Source organism: Scyliorhinus canicula, chromosome 11, assembly GCF_902713615.1.
Source record: "Scyliorhinus canicula chromosome 11, sScyCan1.1, whole genome shotgun sequence".
Lineage (NCBI taxonomy): Eukaryota > Metazoa > Chordata > Chondrichthyes > Carcharhiniformes > Scyliorhinidae > Scyliorhinus > Scyliorhinus canicula.
This window is the reverse complement of record NC_052156.1, coordinates 114,000,872-114,028,010: the sequence shown is the minus strand read 5'-3', so window position 1 is coordinate 114,028,010 and position 27,139 is coordinate 114,000,872. Positions and strand designations below refer to the sequence as shown.

General features: G+C 49.3%; 1 protein-coding gene across 1 annotated transcript in view; it reads right to left on the bottom strand.

Moving 5' to 3' along the window:
• The window catches only part of LOC119973662 (serine/threonine-protein kinase 33-like), a 176,906-nt gene extending 161,328 nt beyond the window's left edge, over window positions 1-15,578 (bottom strand). Inside the window, exon 1 of the mRNA XM_038812045.1 lies at window positions 15,312-15,578. The gene's annotated coding sequence lies outside the window, so the exon portion shown is untranslated. The remainder of the gene's footprint in view (window positions 1-15,311) is intronic.
• Window positions 15,579-27,139: the final 11,561 nt, after the last annotated feature.

The window sequence follows — 27,139 nt, the reverse complement described above, 5'->3', positions numbered from 1 at the left end:
CCATTCTCGTCTCGTAGTAATTGACGGGACATCAATTTATTGCACAAGATTTTAAAAGATGGACTTCCTAATCAACCCTGATCGCCTGCAGCTGAGCCAACCTCACACAGCCAACGCCACGTCCACCTTCGACCACTGGCTAGCCTGCTTTGAAGGTTACCTCAGAGTCGTCACTGAAGAACTCTCGGACCCACAGAAGCTCCAGGCCCTCTACTCACGGGTGAGCCCTGAAATGTTTCCCCTCATCCAGGATGCGCCCACCTACACAGAAGCAATGTGCTACTAAAGGGACATTACGTTAAGTCGGTGAATCAAGTGTACTCCAGGCACCTCCTGGCCACGAGACGGCAACTCCCGGGGGAGTCTCCGGACGATTTCTTGCGGGCTCTACAGATTCTCGGTAGGAACTGTGACTGCCAGGCAGTTGCGGCAGTCCAACACACCGAACTTTTAATCAGAGACGCTTATGTCACGGGCATGAAGTCTATGTACGTTTGCCAGCGACTATTGGAAGGGGGTACACTAGGGGGGAGACTAGGCAGTTTGCTAATTCACTAGAAGTGACCTCCCGTAATATGGAGTCCTACACCCCCGACCGCGCGGCACCCTCGTGGGCATCGTGGGCCCCACCAGATGCTGACTCGACCTCACCGCAAGCCTGCGTCGCGCGGCAGCCAGCCAACTCCAGAGGGCCCAAATATTATTTTTGCGGCCAGAGCAAATATCCCAGGCAGCGGTGCGCGGAGCGGGTGCAGGGAGAAGGGCCACTTTGTTTCCGTTTGCCAGGCCCGGTCGGTCGCCGCTGTTTCCAGGCCCGGCATTGCTACACCCGCCACGCGTGATCCAGGGGCACCTCCATCTTCTCCACCACAAGCCACGTGAGGCCTGTGGGCATCGCCATTTTTGATGCCGTCCGCCATGTGCGCGCCATGGGCGCCGCCATCTTGGACCACGCCTCAGGACCCCTGCTCATCGGACCGTTCGTTGTCCGCTGATATCTCTGCCACCGCTGATCGGACCGGGACCTCCCAACATCTTCCACAGCTCACCTCCATCACCCTGGATCAGTCTCGGCCCCACAACCTCCCGACCGCTACAACAACGGTATAGATCAATGGGCATGAGACAGCCTGCCTCTTTGCCTCCGGGAGCACAGAGAGTTTCATCCACCCTGCTACGATAAGGCATTGCTCCCTCCCGGTACTCCCCGTCACCCAGAAAATCTCCCTGGCCTCCGGATCTCATTCTGTGGAAATCCGGGGGTACTGTGCCGTGACACTCACCGTTCAGGGCATAGAATTCAGCAACTTCAGGCTCTAAGTCCTCCCCATCTCTGCGCTGCCCTGTTACTAGGTCTTGGTTTTCAATGCCACCTCCAAAGCGTTACTTTGAAATTTGGCGGACCCCTGCCCCCCCTCATCGTCTGCAGCCTCACGACCCTTAAGGCCGATCCACCTTCACTGTTTGCAAACCTCACCCCAGACTGCAAGCCCGTTGCCACTAGGAGCAGACGGTACAGTGCCCAGGACAGGATCTTCATCAGGTCGGAGGTCCAACGGCTTCTGCGGGAGGGGATCATTGAGGCCAGCAACAGCCCCTGGAGCGCTCAAGTGGTGGTAGTGAAGACTGGGGAGAAGCACAGGATGGTCATTGACTACAGTCAGGCCATCAACCGGTACACGCAGCTCGACGCATACCCCCTCCCACGCATATTTGTGATGGTCAATCAGATTGCGCAGTATCGAGTCTCTTCCACAGTAGACTTGAAGTCCGCCGACCAACAGCTCGCCATCCGCCAGGAGGGCCGCCAATACACTGCCTTCAAAGCAGATGGCCGCCTCTATCACTTCCTTAGGGTTCCCTTCAGTGTCACCAATGGGGTCTCGGTCTTCCTGCGAGAGATGGACTGAATGGTTGACCAGTATGGGCTGCGGGCCACCTTCCCGTACTTGGATAATGTCACCATCTGCGGCCACGATCAGCAGGACCACGGGCAAACCTCCAAAAATCCCTCCATACCGCCAAACTCCTTAACCTCACCTACAATAAAAAGAAATGCGTGTTCCGCACCAACTGCTAAGCCATCCTTGGCTACGTAGTGGAAAATGGAACCCTAGGGCCCGACCCCGACCGCATGTGCCCCTCCTGGAACACCCTTGCCCCACTGCCCTAAGGCCCTGAAACGATGCCTGGGGTTTTTCTCATATTACCCCCAGTGGGTTCCTAATTATGCGGACAAGGCCCGCCCACTCATCACGTCCACAGTTTTTCCTCTGACGGCTGAGGTCCGCCAGGCCTTCAACGACATCAAGGCCGACATCACCAAGGCCATGATGCACGCAGTCGACGATACCCTCTCCTTTCAGGTGGAGTGCGATGCATCAGACATAGCTCTGGCTGCCACCCTCAACCAGGCGGGCAGACCCGTGACTTTCTTTTCCCACACCCTTCATGCCTCCGAAATTCGGCACTCCTCTGTCGAAAAGGAGGCCCAAGCCATTGTGGAAGCTGTGCGACATTGGAGGCATTATCTGGCCGGCAGGAGATTCAATCTCATTACTGACCAATGGTCGGTTGCTTTCATGTTTAACAATACGCAGCAAGATCAAAAATGAAAGATCTTGAGGTGGAGGATCGAGCTCTCCATCTATAACTATGAGATCTTGTATCGCCCGGGGAAACTCAATGAGCCCCCTGATGCCCTAACCCGCGGTACATGTGCCAGCGCACAAGTGGACCGACTCCGGGCTCTTCGCTATGACCTCTGCCACCCGGGGGTCACCCGGTTCTTCCATTTTGTCTTCCATTTTGTCAAGGCCCGCAACCTGCCCTACTCCATTGAGGAGGTCAAGATCGTAACCAGAGACTGCCAAGTCTGCGCAGAGTGTAAGCCACACTTCTACCGGCCAGATCGAGCACACCTGGTGAAGGCCTCCCGCCCCTTTGAGCGCCTCAGCATGGACTTCAAAGGGCCCCTCCCCTCCACCGACCGCAACGTGTACTTCCACAACGTAATTGGTGAGTACTCCTGGTTCACTTTCGCCACCCCATGCCCCAACATGACTTCTGCCATGGTCATCAAAGCCCTGCACAGCATCTTCACTCTGTTCGGTTTCCCCACCTACATCCACAGCAATTGGGGATCCTCCTTCTTGAATGATGAGCTGCGTCAATTCCTGCTCAGCAAGGGCATTGCCTCGAGCAGGACGACCAGCTACAACCCCCGGGGAAAGGGACGGGTGGGGAGGGAGAACGGGACGGTCTGGAAGGCCGTTCTGCTGGCCCTGCGGTCTAGAAATCTCCCGGTCTCCCGCTGGCAGGAGTTCCTCCCCGATGCACTCAACTCCATCCGGTCGCTCCTGTGCACCGCTACTAATGAGACCCCTCACGAACGTGTGTTTGCTTTCCCCAGGAAGTCCAACTTCGGGGTCTCGCTCCCAACATGGTTGACAGTTCCTGGACCCGTCTGTGTTGTTACTCGTGTCTTAATAAAGCTCGTAGTCTCAAGTGTGGAGAAGATGCTTTATTGTGAGTTCGTTCAGTTTCCAGAGCTCGACCTAGAACGACCTTCCAGTGCTAACTACCAGCTTTGCTTGCTGTGTGTGTCCTGCTTACCAGCCCGCCTGCTGTGAAGTGTGTGTTGTGTATATGTGTTGCTCCAAGTTCTGCCCTCAGTGAAGTGTGTCCTCACTTCCTGTCCTGATCTATTTATATGGCTCTCCCGTGCTCCCTCTAGTGGTTGCTCAGTTGTGTTGCATCTGGTTAACTTGTGATCACCACACCGTCCTCCTGCGGAAGCATGTGCAGAGCCATAAATCGGATCTCTTGGCCAAGAAAGTCCACCTTTCGCCATGCAACCCCACAGTACGCCTACGTGGCACACCCCGACGGGCGACAGGACACAGTCTCCCTCCGGGACCTGCCAATCACTGGGTCCCCACCCATAACTCCCGACTTGATACCGCTCACCCCCCCCCCCCCCCCCCCCCCCCCCCCCCCGGTTGCTTCATTCACCCCTGAACCACCCACCCTCCCACCAGCGAACCTCACTGCAGCCCCCACCCCAGCAGGGTCTGTCCCCTCACTGGATCCACAGAGTGACAAAGTAGATGACAACACGTTCCCGGAGTCCACGTCGGCGCCCACATCACCACCAGAACTGAGGCGATCGCAGCGGAGGGTCAGAGCCCCCGACAGACTCAATCTGTAATGTTCTCTTCACCCCCGCCGGACTCTTTTTTTAAACAGGGGGTGAATGTGGTAAACAACACTAGTAACACATTGCATGTATTACGGTACTGCCCATGTATTACAGGTACCATGGTAAATCGCAGCCTGCTGACTCCTCCCAGCAGGCGGTGTATAAAAGTGTGTGTTCTCCTGCGCGGTAGGAGGCACAGCATCCTGTGCAATAAAGCCGCGATTGTTTCACCATTCTCGTCTCGTTGTAATTGACGGTACATTAGAAGTTACTGTGAAAAGCTCCTCGTCACCACATTCCGGCGTCTGTTCGGGTACACAGAGAGAGAATTCAGAATGTCCAAATTACCAAACAGCATGTCTTTGTGGGAGGAAACTGTAGCACCCGGAGGAAACCCACGCAGACACAGGCAGAATGTGCAGACTCCACACAGACAGTGACCCAAGCCGAGAATCAATCCTGGGACTGTGGAGCTGTGAAGCAACAGTGACAATCATTGTGCTACCGTGCCGCCCTCTAAAACCAAGTCCGAGTAAATGTGCACCACATGAACTTCCCAGGTACACTCTCTCGTCTCTTTTGTCCAGCGCAGAATCTTCTTGTCAAAATAACGGTGTAGCCGCACAATGATCGTCCTCGGCAGCTCTCTCACATTCGGCCACCTCCTCAGCGGCCTGTGCCCCCGATCCACTTCAGGAGATTGGTCAAAAGACCCCCGCCCCCACCAGCTTCTCGAACATTCAAGCCACATATGTTGTGGCCTGTGTCCCCTCGATCACCTCAGGAAGCCCCACAACCCTGACATTCTGCGTCCTCGAGCGATTCTCCAAGTCGTCCACCTTCGCCGGTAACTTATGGCCCTCCACCATCATCAGCATTTCAGCTTCCAGCTCGGCCAAACGGTGCTCGTGGTTGGCCACTGACCAATCCACCTTCTGGAGTGATGCATGCTGCGCCTTCAGGCTCTTCTCCACTCTCTCTAGAGCAGCCCGAATCGGCTCTGCCGCCTGAGCCAAGTCTTCTGAGGCCTCCTTCCTCTGCTGCCGTAGTTTGGCCGTTAAGAACGTCACTCGCTGTTCCGTAGATCATGGTGCAGGAAACAACATAATAGAGCTCTCCGCCATCTTTTCTTCTGTCACACTTCAAGTGTCCTCCTGGACTGACAGTCGCCCTTTATTAGTTGCACTCCTCGTTTGGTAGGGCTGAGACAGTCCCTACCAAAGGAGATTCATTGGCTCTCACTGAGGGCCAAACTGCAACAACAGATGTAGGAGACTCCTTTATTTTCTACCCGCGTAGCACCCTGCAAAACGGGCGAAAAGGACCCAACAAAAATCCAACCTCGGGCAAAAGTCACCTTATGTGCGACCATTCAATCCATGGCCATCACCAGAAGTTCTCCCACTTTTTAAATCTCGCATGATCGTCTGGGGTAAAGTTAGGTTGTAGTTTTTGTTGTCAAACTGGAAGTTGTCTTCCCATCAATAGTTCTGATGGTGAGAACTAATTTTTCAGCGGTGAGGTTCTGTAGTTAAGAAGGGCAAAATTAATATCCCCCTTCCTTTACATCAATTCCTTGATTGGTCAAACATCTCTTTCTGTTCTCCATTTGACTGAGGACATCATGGTGAAAGAGTCACATACATAAAGAGATATTACTGTGCATTTATGGAACAATTTGTTAGCAAACTAAGGATTGTTGTCTGACACCATAATGTCTGGGGTATGTCACAATTATTTTTTTTAAGTGTTAGGCAATATTTTCGGGACTGCTCCGCGGTGTGAGTCCGCCATGTCGTGCGGTGCCATGCGCATGCGCGGACTCCCGACTGGAAGTGCAGGGCCCCGTATTGGTACGCAGAGCAGAGAGGAATACTCCGTGGTCCTGCTAGCTCCCTGCGAATTGGAGAATCACTCTGGACTTTCTTCAGGAACGTCCAGAGTGAAACGCCTGCATTTTGATGCTGGAGTGGGGACATCGCCCCATTATTGGAGAATCCCGCCCCTAGTCTTCTTTGCCCACCTTTTAAAACTTAAAACACCACGCCCAAACCTATAATCAACTGCTACATTTGTTTGCAATTCTGGATCATAGTGCACTAGAATTTCTGGTGAAATAGGAGATTTTTGATCTTGTCAAAAGCGTTTTGCTGGTCCAGGTTCCAGCACCACTGTTGACCTTGTCTCAGCCACTGTGATAATGACTCATTGATTTCTGTGAGCTTTGGTATGAACTTGCTTACTTCTTTCACAATCCCATGGAATCTTTCTATTTCTTTGATGATTCTAGGCTTTAGGAAATTGCTACTCAGCTTGGTTTACTGCAGGTTGGCAGTAATCCCTGAAGCTCGCACAATATGGCCTAGGAATTGTATCATAGGTCTTGCGCATTCACATTTGTCGTTTAATGTCAAACCTGTTTCTTGTTGAACCTCAAGGACTCCACTCACTCGATGGTCATGTTCTTCCCTTGATGAAGCATGTACGCGGATGTTGTCCATATGGCATATTGCTCCTTCCATGCCTTCCAAGTAGGACACTGCAAAGTACCGAGGATCAGACGGACCTTGTACACCGGTTCCTTTAGGCAGCAGAGCAAGTGGATATAATGATCAAGAAGGCATATGGTATACTTGCTTTTATTAGCTGAGGCATAGAGTTTAAGAGCAGGGAGGTTATCCTGGAACTGTATAAAATATTAGTCAGGCCACAACTAGAGTATTGTGTGCAGTTCTGGAATCCACATAGGAGGGATGTGATAGCACTTGAAAGAGTACAGAGGAAATTTACCAGGATGTTGCCTGGGCTGGAGAGTGATCGTTATGAAGAGAGATTGGATAGACTTGGGTTATTTTCCTTGAAGCAGAGGAGTCTGAGTGGGGACATGATAGAGATGTATAAAATTATGCTGGGTGCCGATATAGTAGAAAGGAACAAACGTTCCCCTCCGTGGAAGGATCAATGACCAGATGGAATAGATTTAAGGCAAAGGGCAGGAGGTTTAGAGGGGATTGTTTTGTTATGCTCTTGACGTAGCATAAGCTGCTTCCTTGATGTGCACTCTGACAAAGGAAGGTTCAGACCTGGAGATAGTTTTAACATATTTATTAAACTGTTAACAATTCTCCTACTTGGATTCGACTCTCCTGTTAATCCTGCTATAGCTACTCAGACGATCTAACCAGTCGGCTACAATCCACATGGTGGATGTGATGTGTTGAATCAACCCTGTGTACTCATTAAGTGTCTCCACCGGAAAGAGGAAGATCATGTGTGCTGTGTCCTTTTATATGGGTTGGTGTAATGCCCTCCTGTGGTAGTGTCACCTCTGTGTGTGTCTTGAATGCCCATTGGTCGTGTCCTAACTTACTGGCCTATTTGTTGAATGTCTGTTTGTCATGCCTCTGGTGCTCCCTCTAGTGTCTAGCTAGTCTATGTGGATTTACATTAACCCCTTGTGTATTTACAGTGATGCATATCACCACATCCACCTTTTTTCGTGTTTTATATTTTCTGTACAGTGTTAAAGAAAATTGAACAAAACTAGGTAGATAAGTGATGCTATGTACAAGTTATGATGACTGTGATGACTATACAATAGTATATACGACCAAATAATAGTTGAAATGACTTTGAGGATAAGACAATACAAAATAAAAGTTATGAGTCCAAAGTTCATGAATTTATAGGGTCTGGTATGGAAGTGTCAATGGTGACGTTGTCATTCCCTTGTGAATGCCATCAGTGTCCTGGTGTTTGGTCATCAGGAGGTGTTCAATTGTTCAAATAACTTAATTGACTGGTTGGAGTCTTTATTTTTCGATGCTTATGGTAGCAATTCTTGATGGCATCAGTCCTGAAAGCTGGGTTGCCTGTTGGTAGTGTAGCAAACGTGAATTGGTAAGATGCATCGTCCTGCCATGGTATGTCATTGTACTGAGCTGAGCAGTAACAGTGTCCCGCATTGGCAGAGTTGTACCATGTCGTACCAGTCGTAGTTCCATTGTTGTTGTTTTTGTCGTGCTTGCTGTCGACATTGTTGCCTTTGGTACGTTTCTTGTTATTGTCTTTGATGTTGTTGTTGTGTTGGTTGGTTTTGTTGTCATGTTTGTTGCGCTCAAGGACCACACTCTGGATAATACGAGTCCTTCACACAGTTACTCGTGTCAGCATCCTTGGTGGCATCTGCTGTTTCCTTGAGCGTGCTGTCACTGAGTTCACGGTGCTCCCCGTCTGGAGTCATGTCCAGCTTACTTGAATCAGCTTTGGCTTGTGGATGCTCCCCGTCTGGAGTCTGGTCTATTTCACCTGAGTCAGTTTTGGCTCGTCAATGTTTCCCATCTGGAGCCCTTTCTGGTTCACCTGAATCAGCTTTGGTTTCTTGCCACTCCCCGTCTGGAGTCAGTGCAGGTTCAGATGAGTCAGCTGAGATTTCTTGATGCTCCCCGTCTGGAGTCAAAACATTCAGGAATGCATTTGCTTGTGGAGAGGCTCGAGCGGATGAGGATTGAATTAACGTGATGTCACCGGAGTCACCAGTGGTCTCACTGTGATTGTCGAGTGCTTCTGCACGCACCAGCTGAAGTCTGTCACGTTGCACATCTGGTATGGGAAGTGGGATGCCGCCATCACTTGTCGCACATACAGTGGGTAGAGCCTCAGTGTCTTCTTGCTTTGCACTTGAGCTGGGTAGACTGTCATAGTCATCTTGCTGTTCACTGGAGCGTGGTAGACTGTCATAGTCAGCTTGCTGTATACTTGAGCGTGGCAGACTTGCATCGTCTGCTGCTGGTTTCTCGGAGGAGGTTGCTGGACCCTCATGTCTTATTCATGCAAGGACTGTGCTCTGAAGTCTTGCGTTCCTTCCATCATGGAGTCTGTCCATGAGCTCGCTGTGGAAGCTTATGTCACTCCCTCTGTGGAGGTTTGCAGCATTCCCTGTGTGGAATTGTGCATTGGCCTCACTGTGGAGTCTTTCATCGCTTTCTGTGTGGAGGCTGGGACCCTTTGTGGTGTGTGGACCACTCTCTGTGTGGCAGCAGGCCGCTCTCTGTGGGCTTGTACCGCTCTTTGTCTCTTGGTGTCAGACCGCAGCATAATCCTGCACTCATGAGTCGGGATGTCATAAACGCTGGGCTGAGGATTCCCCAATCCGAAGAACTCGTCGTCGGGTTCTTCAATGTACAACAGCTCTAGTTGTGGTTCGGATTTGGTACTGGGGTAGCCACATCCCAAGATGAAGTCATCGTCTGTGTCGTTGTCTTCCAAGACCATATCATCACGTTTTGTGTCGGAGCTGGCATTGGGCTTGCGATGTCCAAAGAAGAATTCAAGGTCTGAGTCATAGTCTTCAAGGACTGTATCATCTCTTTGGGCGGTGCTAACTGCTTGTTGCAGGGTTCTACGGAGGTTACTTTCAGCTACTGGTCGAATTTCAGACATTGTGCTGTCGTTCCAGGTGAAAGAATCTGGTTTTGAGGCGTTAAATTTTTTATTCTATATTTTGGGACATTTCCCCTTTAAGTGTGCGTGGTCCGGGGCCTCTGACATCACGCAGCGTGTAACGTAGGTCGTAGGAAGCGATTGCGCATGCGCAGATCACTGTTTCTTTACATGGGGCCTTGTTCGCCGCACATGCGCAAACGGACCTTCCCATTCTGTGCGCTCTTCGCGCAACTGTGCATGGGCAGCACCTTTTCCAAGATGGCTGCAAATCAAATCTGCCGTTTGTTGTTGCAAGCCTACCTCGTGGTGAGTTTTGGCGCCTCTTTTACCGCTTTTTCTTGTATGGTACCTGCAGAATTTTTGGAATTTGTCCAGGACTGCCTGGAAGTCGCTCTTGTTTTGCCCCTTTGAGTATTTGAAGGCCTGGAAGATTTCAGCTGCTCTTGGACACGCGATGCTAAGAAGAAGCTTTATTTTCTTTGCATCCGCCGCACCATCTAGGTCGGACGCTACCAGGTAGATCTCGAATCTCTGCCTGAACCAACGCCAGTTTTCACTGAGATTGCCTCGGTACCTGAGCTGCTGTGGAACCGGAATCTCGAACATTATCTTACCTGGGTGCTGCTGCTGGTAGTCACTGTTTGCTGACTTGTAACTATATGGATTTGAACAGTTCACTCCTGGGTACCATGTTTTGTTATGCTCTTGACGTAACATAAGCTGCTTCCTTGATGTGCACTCTTACAAAGGAAGGTATGTGGGCAACAAGGTAGCATGGTGGTTAGCATAAATGCTTCACAGCTCCAGGGTCCCAGGTTCGATTCCCGGCTGGGTCACTGTCTGTGCGGAGTCTGCACGTTCTCCCCGTGTGTGCGTGGGTTTCCTCCAGGTGCTCCGGTTTCCTCCCACAGTCCAAAGATGTGCGGGTTAGGTGGATTGGCCATGCTAAATTGCCTGTAGTGTCCTAAAAAGTAAGGTTAAGGGGGGGGGTTGTTGGGTTACGGGTATAGGGTGGATATGTGGGTTTGAGTAGGGTGATCATGGCTCGGCACAACATCGAGGGCCGAAGGGCCTGTTCTGTGCTGTACTGTTCTATGTTCTATGTTCAGACTTGGAGATAACTTTAACACATTTATTAAACTGTTAACAATTCTCCTACTTGGATTCGACTCTCCTGTTAATCCTGCTATAGCTACTCAGACGATCTAACCAGTCGGCTACAATCCACATGGTGGGTGTGATGTGTTGAATCAACCCTGTGTACTCACTAAGTGTCTCCACTGGAATGAGGAAGATCATGTGTGCTGTGTCCTTATATATGGGTTGGTGTAATGCTCTCCTGTGGTAGTGTCACCTCTGTGTGTGTCTTGAATACCCATTGGTCGTGTCCTATCTTACTGACCAATTGGTTGAATGTCTGTGTGTCATGTCTCTGGTGCTCCCTCTAGTGTCTAGCTAGTCTACGTGTATTTACATTAACACCTTGTGTATTTACAGTGATGTATATCACCACAGGGATGTGAGGGGAAACTTTTTACCCCGAAGGCGATGGCAGTTTGGAACTCACTGCCTGAAAGGGCGGTGGAGGCAGAGACCCTCATAACATTTAAGAAGTATTTAGATGTGCACCTGCAATCCCAGGGTATGCAGGTCTTAGTGCTGAAAAGTGGGGTTAAAAAGGGTAGGTGGTTATTTTTGACCAGCACAGGTGTGATAGGCCAAAGAGCCTTTTCTGTGCTGTATGTCTCCAACACTCTATTGTTCTTTTGAATATTTTCCAAGTGAAGAAGCAATTCCGAATGAAAACCTATTAAAACATTAACAAACAAATGGGGTGATAAAAATCGTTGACAATCTGGATTCTTTGTCCAGAGACAGCTACCAATTTTGTGAAGATGGTGGGTTCTGTTACTTTGGTGAGACTTCCATCCATTGATGACATCGGGTGGAACTCATGCCCTACTGACTTGTTTAATTGAGTCAACTCGACATAGATGCTAATTGAACCATTAGACTTTTGTATTGTGACCATTGCAGAACATCACTTTGTCGGTGTGGTTACTCTTGTCGCAACACGTGTTCAACCTCGCTCTTGACTTTGTCTAAGTGTGGGTGAGGGATCTTCTTCACTGTGAAGAGACAGATAGGTTCAGCCTCTGCCCTTAGGGTTACGCAATGTTCTGTCTTCAGCTTTACTAAGACTGAAAGCGAGGATGCAATCCATTTCTGAAAACATTACTGGACAGCTCATCAGCAGTTTCATCATTCTTGTCAATCAGCTTCAACTTAAAGCAAATGTTTCTGTTCAATAATTATGACTCCTGATTCTGTATAACATAGAAGAGTTCCATTATTTCTTTATCCTTGCTCCTTAATCTTTCCGAGTGTAGGCTTATTGCTTTTAGTGTAGTCCCTCTTGGATCTTGTAACTGGGTGAAGGATAGCTGTAACATTGGGCAGGATTCTCTGACTGGGACAGTCAGTGTTGTTGCCGGGACTGAATAGCGTGCGATTCGTGTTCGTGTTGGGGGCTCTATTCAGTTATGAGCCAGTACTCTGTCAGCTCTAATTTCGAGCAATGGGCATTTTAACCGCTGGGGCCAGAGTTAGTGTTAAAGTGCCTGACAGCTGCAGCTGTTTATAAGCGCTCCACTTACCACACACTCACTGTAGCTATGACAATGTCTCAGAGAAGACCTGCCCCCCCCCCCAAACCGGTTTGGGAGTCAGAGGTGGACCCATAGCTCCATGTCAGTGAGGAGCAGAGGGACAGACTTTTTCCCAGGGTGGGCCACAGACTGAAGGCTGCCCTCCTGAATAACGCCTGGGAGGTGGTAGCAGAGGCAGTCAGCGCTGCCAGCCTCACCAGGGGGAGACAGATGGTAATCCGGTGGGGTGGGGTCACTAGTGAGGCCTCTTCCCTGAGAGGGGCAGAGAACTAGAGAAGGTTCCAAAGGCATAGGTGCAGGTGTCCTCTGGTTGGGGTGAGCTCTGCTGATTCCCTACTTCCTCTGCAGTGGGGCAGCGGTTCTGAGGAGTGCCAACACCTGGTGGGCCCCTGACTGAATTTGGCCACACCTATCCCCTTGAAGAAATAGCTGGGGTATGAGGATGTCCAGAGGGGTGGCTTGGGTGTGCTTCCAGATGATCAGAGGCCTTCTGAGCATTCAAAGGACACAGGCAGCACTCAGCAGTGTGAGCAGCCAGGAGCCTGGAAGTAGCAGCAAGGGGATGCGTTCAAAGGACAGACTGCAGCAATGGCGGTCTGAGCCAGGTCACCCTGATCCTGAGGGGGACACCTCAAGTCCACGGACTTGTCAGCAAGTCGTTCACCGCCACTGCCCCCGCCCCCCCCCCCCCCCAAACCTGGGCAGCCACTCCCAGAAAGCCCAACAATTTCCGAGAGTTTTTCAGAGTTCTTTAGCCTCCTGCTCCTCCTCTGCAGCCATGGTGTCCAAGCCCGTAATGTAATTGAAATCCATGCAAATTATGGATTTTCATTCGTCCGCCGATGCGGGTTGCAAACTTTGATGTGGCCGCCAGCGAGGGACGGGAGCATGGCTTCAGAATTAGTGCTGGGCGTAAACCTCGGCTTTTCAATTTTGCAAGATCCTTTGCCCGATTGTGATTTGCGCTTCCGGCCGCAATATTTTCATGAGATAATACTGAAACACCTGCCCCAGTACCTAATTTAATTTCTGTGGAGTGACCAACAACTTCTAACTTAATGCTCCAAGATTTATTTTCTGTTTCATTAACTTCTCCAAGAAGGTTATTTGTTTTTTGTTCTGTGGCTCTTCCACTTCTTGTGCTTGGTTTGACTTTTTTAAACGTTCTCTTTGTTCCTCTGCGCGACTTGTGTTTTGCACCGGCGGACATTTTTAAAATGTCCTAACTTTCCAAAGTTGTGTCACTTTGCTCCCCCTCCTGGTCATTCTTACTTCTAGTGCGGATTTTCCTGCCACACCAAGAACAGCTCCAACTAGCAATTGACACACATTTCCCTTATTTTGCAGGCTTTACTTCACTTTTTCTTTTTTGTCCGCCATATTGAATGGCTTCACTCATTGTTTTCCAAGGAACATCACTTTCGCAATGAACAACCCCTCTGTGTTGCTTTCTAAACTTGGTCTGTCGCGCTATCTGCACTGACTTTATGAGAGTTAAATCTTCCCTCGTTTGCAAGAGATTTGATCGGATTTAATCAAAGCCCCAACGAATATACAATCGTATATTAATTAACCTCTGAGCATCAGGTAGTCACAATGTTCCGTGAGCTGGTACAGGTATTTGAATGAATCTACCTGTTTTTGTTTCTTCTTAATACATGTTACTCATTCAATTATTGCATTTTTTCCAATACTGAAGTACATCAGGATAGCTTGGACAACTTCATCATATGAGCTTGAACCCTCTTCAACTCTCTTTCCTTAATTAATACATCGTCTGCAATGGCCCCTGTTGCATAGCATAAAATACTGACCTGATGCTTTTGCACTTCCTTATGACAAATCTCTTCCTCCATTTCTCCCAGTGTTGAGCCAGTTGCAAGCCTTCAGTGCTTTGGAAAGGTTTGAGGCGTTAATGTAGACTCCATGTTTGTCCAAAGCTCTGGATCTATTGCTGCTTCAGTGGTTTGGCTTGTAGATTGCCATCTGTACTCACTGCTGTCTGGACATGGGGTCTGTGTGCCAGCTTGCATCAACGTCATCCCCAATGCTCCAATCTCAGGTGAGTCTTCAATCTTTTTTCTTATCCTTTTCCCAAGGATTAGTAGGTTTCAGGTCTGCACTCTTTACTAGCAGTTTTTCTGGGTCTCCGCTACCACCACGTTTGGGTCTTGATGGGGGTTCCTTTGGTCTCTAATTTGTGAAAAATATTCTTATTTACTTCCAGACCTGTGTATTTCTCAGTTCCTCTGCACGAGATTGTATTTCTGCTTCCCTCCAGATCTTAGCGACTTAATCATGTGACATTGCATCACAGTTACATCCGTATCTAGTTTTCCTGACATTGATATTTGGCACAGATCACCTTCCTCAGGAGGGTAGGAGAAAAGTGCATCTATTAAGTATTCTTTTACAGATTCAGTGCTGTGCTACAGTGAGAAAAGGTCTGTTTGACCTGCCAAGCATGAGCGGAAATCGTCCAGGACATTCCACCGTGGTGGGAACCATCGCAGGCAGGGGCTGGTTTAGCACACCAGGCTAAATCGCTGGCGTTTAATGGAGATCAAGGCAGGCTAGCAGCACGGTTCAATTCCCGTACCAGCCTCCCCGAATAGACGCCGGAATGTGGCGACTAGGGGCTTTTCACAGTAACTTAATTGAAACCTACTTGTGACAATAAGCGTTTTCATTTCATTTCATGTCGAAGAACTCAATGGGCTGGCAAAGGCCTCAGGTGGGAATATCCATTTCCTGGAAGGCCGTGACTGGACAATCCCACCCATAACTCTTCATCAACACAGTTCAAAGTGTTACATCCTACCTGATTTCCTCTTCCTACTGCACCTGTCATTTTTTCATTTTTTTTCTTTTAAACTGCACCATGGTGCTCAAATGATTAATTCCTGCTCAAATCGCCACCCTCCCCCGTCAATATTTCACTCATTTCTTGGCTAATCGGCCAATTTTCTATATACATTAACTCTTCACAAAAGTACCTTTCCAATAGGCAGTCCTCAGGTCTGCTGCAATATTCCTGCTTGATGGCAATCTCTTCTTATTAATTCTCAGAGGTTTAATACCCTGAAGAATTTGGATCCTAGTCAGCAACCGCCACGTCCCATGGAGACACCATGCCTGAATGAGCCGGTGTTGATTGAGGTTTGTTTGTTCCACAAAACTGAACTCCAGTCCAATAAATCAGGTTACCTTGTGACTTTACTTTAAGAAATAATGAGCCAAAGGACCTCAACTTTCATACGCTTCTGACAAGATATTAGTAAGAAATTAATAGTCCAAATGAAACATTTGTACTGAGCTAGTCACCAAGGAATTTACAAAGTACAATGTCGCCACTTGTTGGAAGCAGGTGGTATTGCATCAATATTTTCTCTATATAAATTAAAATGGAGCCCTTTTAAGGGAGCCATTTCAAACATTTAGATTTAACTCTTGACTCAAACATTTGAAGACTTGCACATATAAACTGTGTCCAACTAGAATGTAAACACCAATAAAATTCAGAATAAACCATCCCTTGTTCATCGGTCGTGGAATGGGCTGGCTATGAGATGTTAGTATGCAAATACTTCAAATATTTTTGTGTTCTCGTCAGCCTTTGATTGTCAGCCCTCTAAGATACTTGTCCTCTACACAGCTATCTATTCATGGATCCTATTGTCATTTCATCAAACTTAAGAAATGCCTAAATAATGAAAGTGGAGAGTTTGGTGCCGTGAGGGTGTTTGTTCACCATTTGCTGCTTTTCTTCTGTCTGAGCATTAATTTCTTCCTGCCTGAATGAAATTTGTTTCCTCGCCCTTAATTCTTTACTCTTTGTCACAGTGCTCTGGTCTAACGTGTTTCAACTTTGAAAACAAAAATGAACAGCAGCATTTACAAATGGCATGAAGAATAATTGCTGAAAATCCAAATTACAAAGCGAACTTGGTAGAAATATGTAGCAGAAAGCAGTCAGAATTTAGGTGAAGGTTTTGAGGCTTCCTCGCTGAAGCAAAACCTCATGAGGTAAGAATCCAGATCATATAAACATCCGTGTATCCAGTCCTCCAGCTTCACCAGCAAAACCTTGAGGGGTGCTCCTTGTGCCTGCTTCTGTCAGTCTCCAAATTGAAGATGTGGTTCACAACTCTCTATATCAAAGATAACAAAGGACAGATCGGTGAGGTACTTTGCCAAACATCTCCTCACATCTATCAGCAGGACCTAGGCTTCCTTACAACTTTGTTACTGCAACTTCCTCTCCCATTCCTAACCAGACTTCCATGTTTGACCTTCCTGCTCTGATCCGACCAAGCTCAGCTCAACCTTCAGGACGAACGGGCAAACTTCCCCGTCTCTGCATCCGTGAAGTTGGGCAGTCTTAGCCTCTTTTTTAGTTGTGTTGATCAACGTCAATAGACGAGCACCAGTTGGATGTGTGCAAATGTGTAACATCTGCTCCTGGCATGTGTGGGGAGTACAGGAGATGGAAGTTTTCTTGCTCACATTTAATTCTACCCCTTTCCACCTTGGAGATATTTGACTCACCTTTTGCCTTTTAATGTTTTACGTGGAGATACTGGCGTTGGACTGGGGTGAGCACAGTAAGAAGTCTTACAACACCAGGTTAAAATCCAACAGGTTTGTTTTGAATAATTAGCTTTCAGAACGCATCTCCTTCATCAGGTGAATAAAGAGGTGTGTTCCACAAACACACATATAGGCAAATTCAATGATGCAAGAAAATACTTTGAATGTGAGTCTTTGCAGGTAATTAAGTCTTTACAGGTCCAGATGGTGTGACTGGAGAGAGGGATAATCACAGATTACAGAGGTGTGAATTGTCTCAAGCCAGGACAGTTGGTAGGATTTTGCAAGCCTAGGCCAGATGGTGGGGGGTGAATGTAATGAGATATGAATCCAAGGTTCCGGTTGAGGCCGTACTCATACGTACGGAACTTGGCTATTAGTGTCTGCTCGGCAGTTCTGCGTTGTCGCGCGTCCTGAAGTCCACCTTGGAGAACGCTTACCCGAAGATCAGAGGCTGAATGCCCTTGACTGCTGAAGTGCTCTCTGACTGGAAGGGAACATTCCTGTTGTGTGATGTCCATTCATTCGTTGTCGCAGCATCTGCATGGTCTCGCCAATGTACCACACCTCGGGACATCCTTTCCAGCAAGATATGAGGTAGACAACGTTGGCTAAGTTGCACGAGTATGTATCACGTACCTGGTGGGTCATGTTCTCACGTGTAATGGTGGTACCCATGTCGATGATCTGGCACGGCAGGGTTGCCATGGCAGTGTTGTTCTCCAGAAGGCTGGGTAATTTGCTGCAAACAATGGTGTGCTTGAGATTGCGCAGTTGTTTGAAGATAAGTAGTGGGGGTGTGGGGATGTTCGTCTTCATCGATGATGTGTTGAAGGCTGCGAAGAAGATGTCATTGTTTCTGTGCTCCGGGGAAGTACTGAACGAAGAAGGGTACTCTGTCGGTTGTGTCCCGTGTTTGTCTTCTGAGGAGGCCAGTGCGTTCTTTTGCTGTGGCGCGTTGGAACTGTCGATCGTTGAGTCAAACGCCATATCCTGTCCTTACGAGGGCATTTTTCAGCGTCGGTAAATGTTTGTTACATTCCTTCTCGTCTGAGCAGATCCTGTGTATATGGAGGGCTTGTCCATAGGGGATGGCTTCTTTAATGTGTTTAGGGTGGACGCTGGAGAAGTGGAGCATTGTGAAGTTATCCATGGACTTGCGGTAAAGCAAAGTGCTGAGGTGACCTTCCGTGATGGAGATGCGTGTGTCCAAGAATAGAACTGATTCTGGAGAGTAATCCATGGTGAGTCTGATGGTGGGATGGAACTTATTGATGTCATTGTGTAGTCATTTCAGTGATTCTTCGCCTTTTTAATGTTTATTTCACAACCTAAGAAGTTACTTGTCTATATTCTATTCCACATAATGTTCCTGCCCCATTAAGAGCCTTGTGTTTAATCCCACCATGGCTCAGTTGATAGCACTCTTGGTCTGAGTTAGAAGAGTTAGAAGAGTAATTAGATGTGCACTTCTAATACATGGCTGTGGGCCAAGTGTTGGAAAATGGGATGAGAATACTAAGGTGATTGTTTTTCGACCAGCACAGACGTGATGTGCCGATGGGCCTTTTCTGTGCTGTAGACCTCTATGACTCTATAAACTAGAAGTTAGATGAAGCCGTTCTGGGGCTTGAGCACAAAAATCAAGACTGGCACCCATACAATGCTGCACTCTTCGAGGCGTTGGCTGGAATTCTCCAGCCTTTCACCGGCGACTGGAATCTATGGTCCCATTGACAGCGTACCCCTGCCCTGGGTTTTCCCGATGGCTTCAACGGGAATGTCACATTGACAGCAGCGGGAATTAAGAATCCTGCGGCCAGGAAATGGCCCACCCCCTCACGCGACTGGGAGGCCAGTGGATCAGGACCGCTGTCACTCAGAAGGGAAACTAAGGTTTCCTTCCAAGCAACGGTAATAGTTAATTAAAACTTGTGGTTAAGACTTGCAAGGCTGATGAACCCAGAATGAGCTTTGATAGTTTAAATGGGATAAAAATGTCATTTGCTGAGAAACTGACTGAATCTACACGCATTGCGGAGGCCAAAAGACTTTTGGCCAAATGTACCTGTTAAAAGCTGCAGGCCGTTTGCAGATGGACGAGAGACCGAAAAGTCATAAAATTGAGTTGAAACCAATAAACAGCCATACGTCAAAGCTGTGTTTCGCTTTGATTCCACATTGGAACCTCAGTGAAGTCTTGTGTTTCGATAAGTCCGATAAGGTATGGGACAGGACACAAAAACGTGGAGATTCTCAATCAAAGGATGGATACCCAACACCCGGATCAATTACAGGTCCTGACCCTATGCTGAAGCTAACGCTATTTTGAAATAGAAAGCTACAAACCGGACCAGATGCAAGCTCAGCCAGTGAGTGGTGCTGGGCACTGCATGGAGGCTAGAATTGGCTCTAAATTGCAATGCTCAAGGACTCATACCAGCCATATGACAGGTCTTGCCATTGCTTCATAGAGTGGAACAGCCAAGAGATCAGAAGGCCAGACGGGTCACAGTGCAGGCAAGTGGCCAAATGGCCAACCCCAGAAGCTGCTTGAACCACCTTATCTTTCCATTGCTTTATTACATCAGCCACATTGCATAGCAAATCTTCACGTTGCTCCCTACAATTCAGCACTTCGGACCGTTCGCAGTTCCCAGTCTCCGCTTTGAAAATCTCTTCCTGGCCCTTCCCAGCCCATTAACAAACCCTTCAAGGAGTCTCCTCTCCTCCAACCTGGAGACCTGCCGTCAAGGTATGTCATACCCATCTGTTTTTGCAGCATCCTCCCACTCCCACTATCGCACGTCTATGATTAGGGGCTCTATTTAGTCGCCACAGAAACTACTGCCTGGCTTGGTGATTACTGCTCACGCTTAAAAGAAAAGGGGCTTAACAGTCTCTTAATTGGAGGTGAGTGGATTCCCAACTCCCCCTCCCACTCCACCACCACCCCACCGTACCTGCCCTCTCAAGAATCCTCACATCCTAATCCTTCCTAAAATGGGATCTAACCCGAGGTTTATATACATTCAGCTTGACTACCTTACTTTTGCACTCTATGAAACTCAAGATCCCATATGCTTTGCTAACTATTCCCTCAATATGACCTGGCACCTTCAAAGATCTTTGCGTGAAAACGCCCAAGAGCTCTCTGTCCTTGTAAAACTTTTAGAACTGCGCTGTTAAGTCTATATGCCCCTCCCAATTCCTTCTCCCAAAGTGCATTACCTCAAACCTCCCCGGTTTAATATACATCGGCCGCTTGTCTGCACATTCAGTTAGCCTATCTATGTCTTGGTGCAGTCAATGGCTCATACTCCCACGGTATCACAAGAGAGCTAATGGTTCTATCAAAAGTTTACACACTCTTTCCTTGGTCACGCATACATCTGAGACTCAACGCTGATTCTCTCCTTCACTTCATCACATTGGAGTTTCTTGCCACACATGCCCTGGGATAACAGCACAATAATGAGAGGGGCTACTCCCCACGACACTAAATCAAACTTCATTATGGTGCTGCAGAGACCGGCCAGGCAGTACTTGGGTTGAATGTTTAGATTTCCGAGCCATTTTAAAAGAACGGAAACCCGTAACTGAGAAATTGAAACTCAGTTGTCGACTCGCCGCAGTTTAATTGCGCCTTTCCTCGCAGAGCTCGTGAGGTCAATTTTCCAGTCCCGTCCGCCACGGGAATGATCGCAGTGGAACAGACAATCCGATGGACCATTGAAAGGTTCGTTGACCTCGGATGGCAATTTCCAGCATCGGATGGGCGGGACTGGAAAATCCCGCCCCTTGTGTTTCTGGCATCAATGTAGAAGAAAAAAAGAGTATCACTGCTACTTGTTTAGCACTTTTCCCAACCTCAAGGAATCATGTTACAGCCAATGAAGAATTTTTGAAGTGTCGCCTTTGTGTTAATTTGCACATAGCCAGCCCCTAAAAATAGCAATGGTGAGAATGACCGTGTGGTGACTCGAGATAATAGACTGGAGACTTCCAGTAACAACTAAAAGGGGTTTATTAACAGCAGGCAAAGACAGCTAAATACAGGCACAGAACAATGCTGGATAGGTCTCCAGCTCTGTTGTCCACACTGCCCAGGCCCCTGCTCCAAGGACCTCGCGCTTTCTGTCTATTGGTCAAGATTTGCGTGTTCCTCCGCGATTGGTCCCGAGCCGGTCACATGGACTGCAAAGCCCAGTACCTTAAAGGGGCCACGCTACCACAGGCCAGATAGTCTTGGTTTTTTTGGTGAAGTTGATCCAGGGATATATATTGTACAGAACACAGGGGATAACTCCCTTGCTCTTCAAAATAGAGTCATAGAATCTCACCTGTCCATGTGAGACCTCTGTATAGCGTTCATCTGAAAGGGTGTGCCTCTGGCAGTGTGCAGCAATCCCTCAGTAATGTACGTAAGTGTCAACCATGAGACTTGTACTGAAGCCCCGGCGTGGGGCATGTTGCCACATCCTCCTGACTCAGAGGAGAGAGTGCTACCCACTGCTGACATGATGATTAGTAATAACTACCAGAAATTGACAATGAACCAAAGACGTTATGTGTTAAGTGGACTATAATAAGCAGGCCAATGTTGACAAAGAACTCAGTTGACTCATTTGCCAATTACATAGAAAACTATTCAGAAAACGAACATGAATATAAAATGAATATAAAATCAAATCAAAAAGGCACCAGACCGTTGAATGGAAATAGGAATGTAAAATTATGTTTCGATATGAATATAGGTTTGAAAATGGATATGCGGAACAGGAAATTATCAGCCCTCTCATGTAAACCATTATCTAGAGTTGATTGGCAATGGTGTTATCTTGAAAACAAAGTATGAGTATCCAAAACTTGCGATTAACGCAATATTTTGGTTCTGCATGCTATTCTACTTATAAACTGTGGAATGTATGGTAATGGTTCAAACCTCACACCTGAAATTGAGCACATAATCTGTGTTGGCTCATCAGTGCAAAACAGAGGGTGTGACCGACATTCAAAAACAAGTATCTGCTTCACCAGGTATGTGTATAGAACCTCATTCTAATAACAATTGTCCCTCATCACAGGCCCCACTCTAATTAAGATTGCCAGCTCATCATAGGCCCCAGTCTAATAATAATCACTCTGCCATTGCAGGCCCCACTCTAATAATGATTGTCCGCTCATCACAGGCCCCAGTCTAATAACAATCACTCCGCCATTACAGGCCCTACTCTATTAACAATCACCTCCCCCTCCATTGCAGGCCTCACTCTAAGAATGATTGCCCCATCACATACCCGACTCGAATAACAATTGCCCCCGTCACAGGCCTCACTCTAATAACAATCACCCCCATGGCAGGCCTCACTCTAATAATGATCACCCCTCATTACAGGCCCCACTCCAATAACAATTGCCTCCCTATCACAACCCTCACTCTGATAAGGATTGTCCCCTCATCACAGGGCCCACTCTAATAACAATTGCCCCCTTTCACAGGTTCCACTCTAATAGAACTTGCCCCCATCATAGGCCCCACTCTAATAACGATCACCCCTCATTCCAGGCCCCACTCTAATAACAATTGCCTCAATCACAGGCCCCACTCTAATAATGATTGCTCCCTCATCACAGGCCCCACTCTAATAACAATCATCCCTGATACACTATCAATTACGACGAGACGAGAGTAGAGAGTAATCGAGGCTTTATTAAGCAGAGATGTGTTGCCTCCGACAGCTGCTGCTGAAATGGCTGCAGCTTGGTGAGCACACACATTTATATTCTGCCTACTGGGCGGAGCCAGCAGGCAGGGATCTACCCCCGTACCTGTAGTACAGGAGCCTTACCGTATTACTTCTCATATAAGTCATATATACAAACAGTGGTGACTATCACATTCACCCCCTGTTAAAAAAGAGTCCAGCAGGGGTGGTGGAAAAACTATTTACATGTATGTGAGCATTTTTAAAGTGTACAGTTTGGGGAAAAGTTCACAAATTTAGCCAGTCGGGTGCCTTGATCCTCTGTTGTGAGAGCCGCAGTCCCGGTGGCGATGCAGGCGCTGCCTTGGTCACCGGTGACTCCGGGAGTGTGTAGTCCTCATCTTCATCCCCGGGTGGAACCAATAGGAGGACGGATTGTCCTGGAGCGGGGGGTGTGGTGAGGTGCGCTGGGGGAAGGATGGGTGGCGCCGGGGCAGTTGGGGGGGGGGTGGGGTGGGGACCCAGCTGGTGCCAGGTCCCTGAGGGAGACTGCGTCTTGGTGGCTGTTGGGGTACGTCACGTAGGCGTATTGTGGGTTTGCATGTAGTAGCTGTACCCTCTCGACCAATGGGTCTGCCTTGTGGAGCCGCACGTGTTTGCGGAGGAGAACGGGTCCTGGAGCTGCCAGCCACGTTCAGAGCAAAAGCCCGGAGGTGGACTTCCTAGGGAAGGCAAGGATACGTTCATGGTGGGTTGCATTAGTCGCAGTGCAAAGTAGCGATCGGATGGAGTGGAGGGCGTCGGGGAGGACCTCCTGCCAGTGGGAGACCGGGAGATTTCTGGACCGTAGGGCCAGCAGGACGGCCTTCCAGACCGTCCCATTCTCCCTCTCCACCTGCCTGTTTCCCCGGGAGTTGTAGCTGGTCGTCCTGCTCGAGGAAATGCCCTTGCTGAGCATGAATTGACGCAGCTCATCGCTCATGAAGGAGGATCTCCGGTCGCTGTGGACGTAAGCGGGGAAACCGAACAGAGAGAAGATGCTATTTATTGAGGGCTTTGATGACTGTGGCAGACGTCATATCGGGGCATGGAATGGTGAAGGGGAATTTGGAGTATTCGTCGACCATGTTAAGGAAGTACGTGTTTTGGTTGGAGGAGCGGAGGGGCCCTTTGAAATCCATGCTGAGGCGTTCAAAGGGGCGGGAGGCCTTCACCAGGTGCGCTCGGTCTGGCCGGTAGAAGTGCGGTTTGCACTCTGCGCAGACCTGGCAGTCTTTGGTGACAGCCCTGACTTCCGCAATGGAGTAGGATAGGTTGCGGGCCTTTATGAAGTGAAAGAACCGGGTGACCCCTGGTGACAGAGACCGTCGTGTAGGGCCCGGAGTCGGTCCACTTGTGCACCGGCACATGTACCTCGGGATAGGGCATCGGGGGGCTTGTTGAGCTTACCGAGGTGATACAAAATCTCGTATTTGTAGGTGGAGAGCTTGTGTGTTATTGAGCATGAAGGGAACCGACCATTGGTCAGTGAGGAGAGTGAATCTCCTGCCGACCAGGTAATGCCTCCAATGCCGCACAGCTTCAACGATGGCTTGGGCCTCCTTTTTGACGGAGGAGTGCCGCATTTCGGAGGCGTGGATGGTGCGGGAAAAGAATGCCATGGGTCTGCCTGCCTGGTTGATGTCTGAGCGATGTCTGATGCATCGCTCTCGACTTGAAAGGGGAGGGTCTCATCAACCGCATGCATTGGGCCTTGGCAATGTCGGACTTGATACAGTTGAAGGCCGGGTGAGCCTCGGCCATCAGGGGGAAAACTGTGGAGTGAATGAGTGGGCGGGCCTTGTCCGCATAGTTAGGGACCCACTGGGCATAGTATGAGAAGAACCCCAGGCATCGTTTGAGGACCTTGGGGCAGTGGGGAGGGGCAATTCCATGAGGGAGTGCATGCGTTCGGAGTCGGACCCTAGAACTCCATTTTGCACCACATAGCCAAGAACGGGTAAGCGGTTGGTGCTGAACACACACTTCTCCTTGTTATACGTTAGGTTCAGGAGTTTGGCGGTGTGGAGAAATTTGAAAAGGTTAGCGTCGTGGTCCTGCTGGTCGTCGCCACAGATTGTAACGTTATCAAGGTACGGCCGTACCGGTCAACCATTCGGTCCATCTCCCGTTGGAACACCGAGACCCCATCAGTGATGCCGAAGAGAATCCTAAGGAAGTGGTAAAGGCGGCCGTCTGCTTTGAATGCAGTGTATTGGCGGTCCGCCTTGCGGATGGGGAGCTGGTGGTAGGCAGATTTCAGGTCCGCTGTAGAGACAACCCGATACTGTGCAATCTGATTGACCATATCAGATATGCGTGGGAGGGGGTACGGACGAGCAGCGTGTACCGATTGATGGTCTGACTGTAGTCCGTGACTATCCTGTGTTTCTCCCCAGTCTTTACAACTACCACTTGGGCTCTCAAGGGGCTGTTGCTGGCCTCAATGATGCCTTCCCGCAGTAGCCGCTGGACCTGGTGAAGGTCCTGTACTGGACACTGTACCGTCTGCTCCTGGTGGCGATGGGTTTGCAATCCGGGGTGAGCTTTGCAAACAGGGAAGGTGTGTCGGCCTTAAGGGTTGTGAGGCCGCATACAGTAATGGGTGGTAGGGGCCCGCCGAATTTCAGAGTTAGACTTTGGAGGTTGCACTGGAAGTCCAGGCTGAGTAGCAAGGCAGCGCAGAGGTTGGGGAGGACGTAGAGCCGGATGTTGCTGAACTCTACGCCCTGGACGGTGAGGGTGGCAGTGCAGTACCCTCGGATCTCCATGGAGTGGGATCCGGAGGCCAGGGAGATTCGTTGGGTAATGGGGTGTACTGTGAGGGAGCAGCGCCTTACCGTACCGGGGTGGATGAAGCTCTCCGTGCTCCCGAAGCCAAGAAGGCAAGGTGTCTTGTGGCCATCGACCTTCACCGTTGTTGTCGCAGTTGCGAGGTTGTGTGGCCGGGCCTGGTCGAGCGTGATGGAGGCGAGCTGCGGCTGGTGTTGGTGGGCCCCGGGCTGGTCGATGGCGGTTGCAGGCGATGAGCGGCCCGATGAGGTGCCCGACGAGCAGGGGTCCTGAGGTGCCGTCCAAAATGGCACCGAAGATGGCGGTGCCCACGGGGCGCACATAGCGGGCAGCGTTAAAGATGGCGGCGCCCACGGGCCGCACGAGGTCTGATGGGGGAGAGATGGCGGCACCCACGGGCCGCACGTGTTATGATGCGAAGAATATGGCGGCGCCCACAGGTCGCACGTGGGGGGTGCAGGAACAATGGGGCTGGTTACAGCGGCGATCGACCGGGCCTGGCACACCTCAGCGAAATGTCCCTTCTTCCCGCTGGCCTTGCAGATTGCGCTCCATGTCGGGCAGCGCTGCCGGAGGTGCTTTGTCTGCCCGCAGAAATAGCACTTGGCTGCTGCACGGCGCAGGCTTGGGGTTGCTTGGGGGTGGTCGCTGATGGCATCCACGATGTCCAGGAGGGGGGCGTCGTGCGGTCGGGGGCGAATGCTTGTACATTACGGGAGGCTACCGTTAGTGAGGTCGCGAGTTTCTTGATCGCCGCGAGGTCGAGCGTATCCCCTTCTAAGAGGTGCTGGCGGATGTACGCCGACCCTCTGCCCGTAACAAAAGCGTCCCTGATTAGGAGTTCGGAATGTTCAACGGCTGAAACTGCCTGGCAATCGCAGTTCCTCGCCAGCAGGGCACGCCAGAAATCTTCCAATGACTCAGTTCTCTTTCAGAAGCGCCCCATCACAAGCTCCGCTCTAATAACAATCACCCCCTATCACAGGCCTCACTCTAATAACAATCCCCCTCCAACTCAGAGGTCTCACTCTAATAATCATTGCACCCCGTCATAGGCCACACTCTAATAACCTGCCCCTCCCTCACATGCCTAACTCTAATAACAATCGCCCCCACCCCCAGGTTTCACTCTAATAACGATTGCACCCCATCACAGGCCTCACTCTAATAACAAACTATTACAGGCCTCATTCTAATAATGATTGCACCCCATCACAGGCCCCACTGTAATGACAATCATCCCCTCCATTAAAGGCCTCACGCAAATAACAATTGCCCCCCCCCCCGATCAAAGGCCCCACTCTAATAACAATGCCCCTCCCTCACATGCTTAACTCTAAATCTGTTTGAGCTGCTCACAGAAAAAGACTTTTCACTGTACCTCAGTACACATGACAATAAACAAATCCAATTCAATAGCAATCGCACCCACCCCCAGGTTTCACTCCAATAATGATTGCACCCCATCACTGGCCTCACTCTTATAATAAACACCCCTATCAGAGGCCTCTTTCTAATGATGATCATGCCCCATCACGGGCCCCACTGTAATGACAATTGCTCTCTCCAGTACGGGCCTCACTCGGATAACAATTGCCCCTTCATCACAGGCCCCACTCTAATAACGATTGCATCCCATGACAGGCCTCACTCTAATAAAGTCATGTTCCATCACAGGCCAAACTTCAATAACA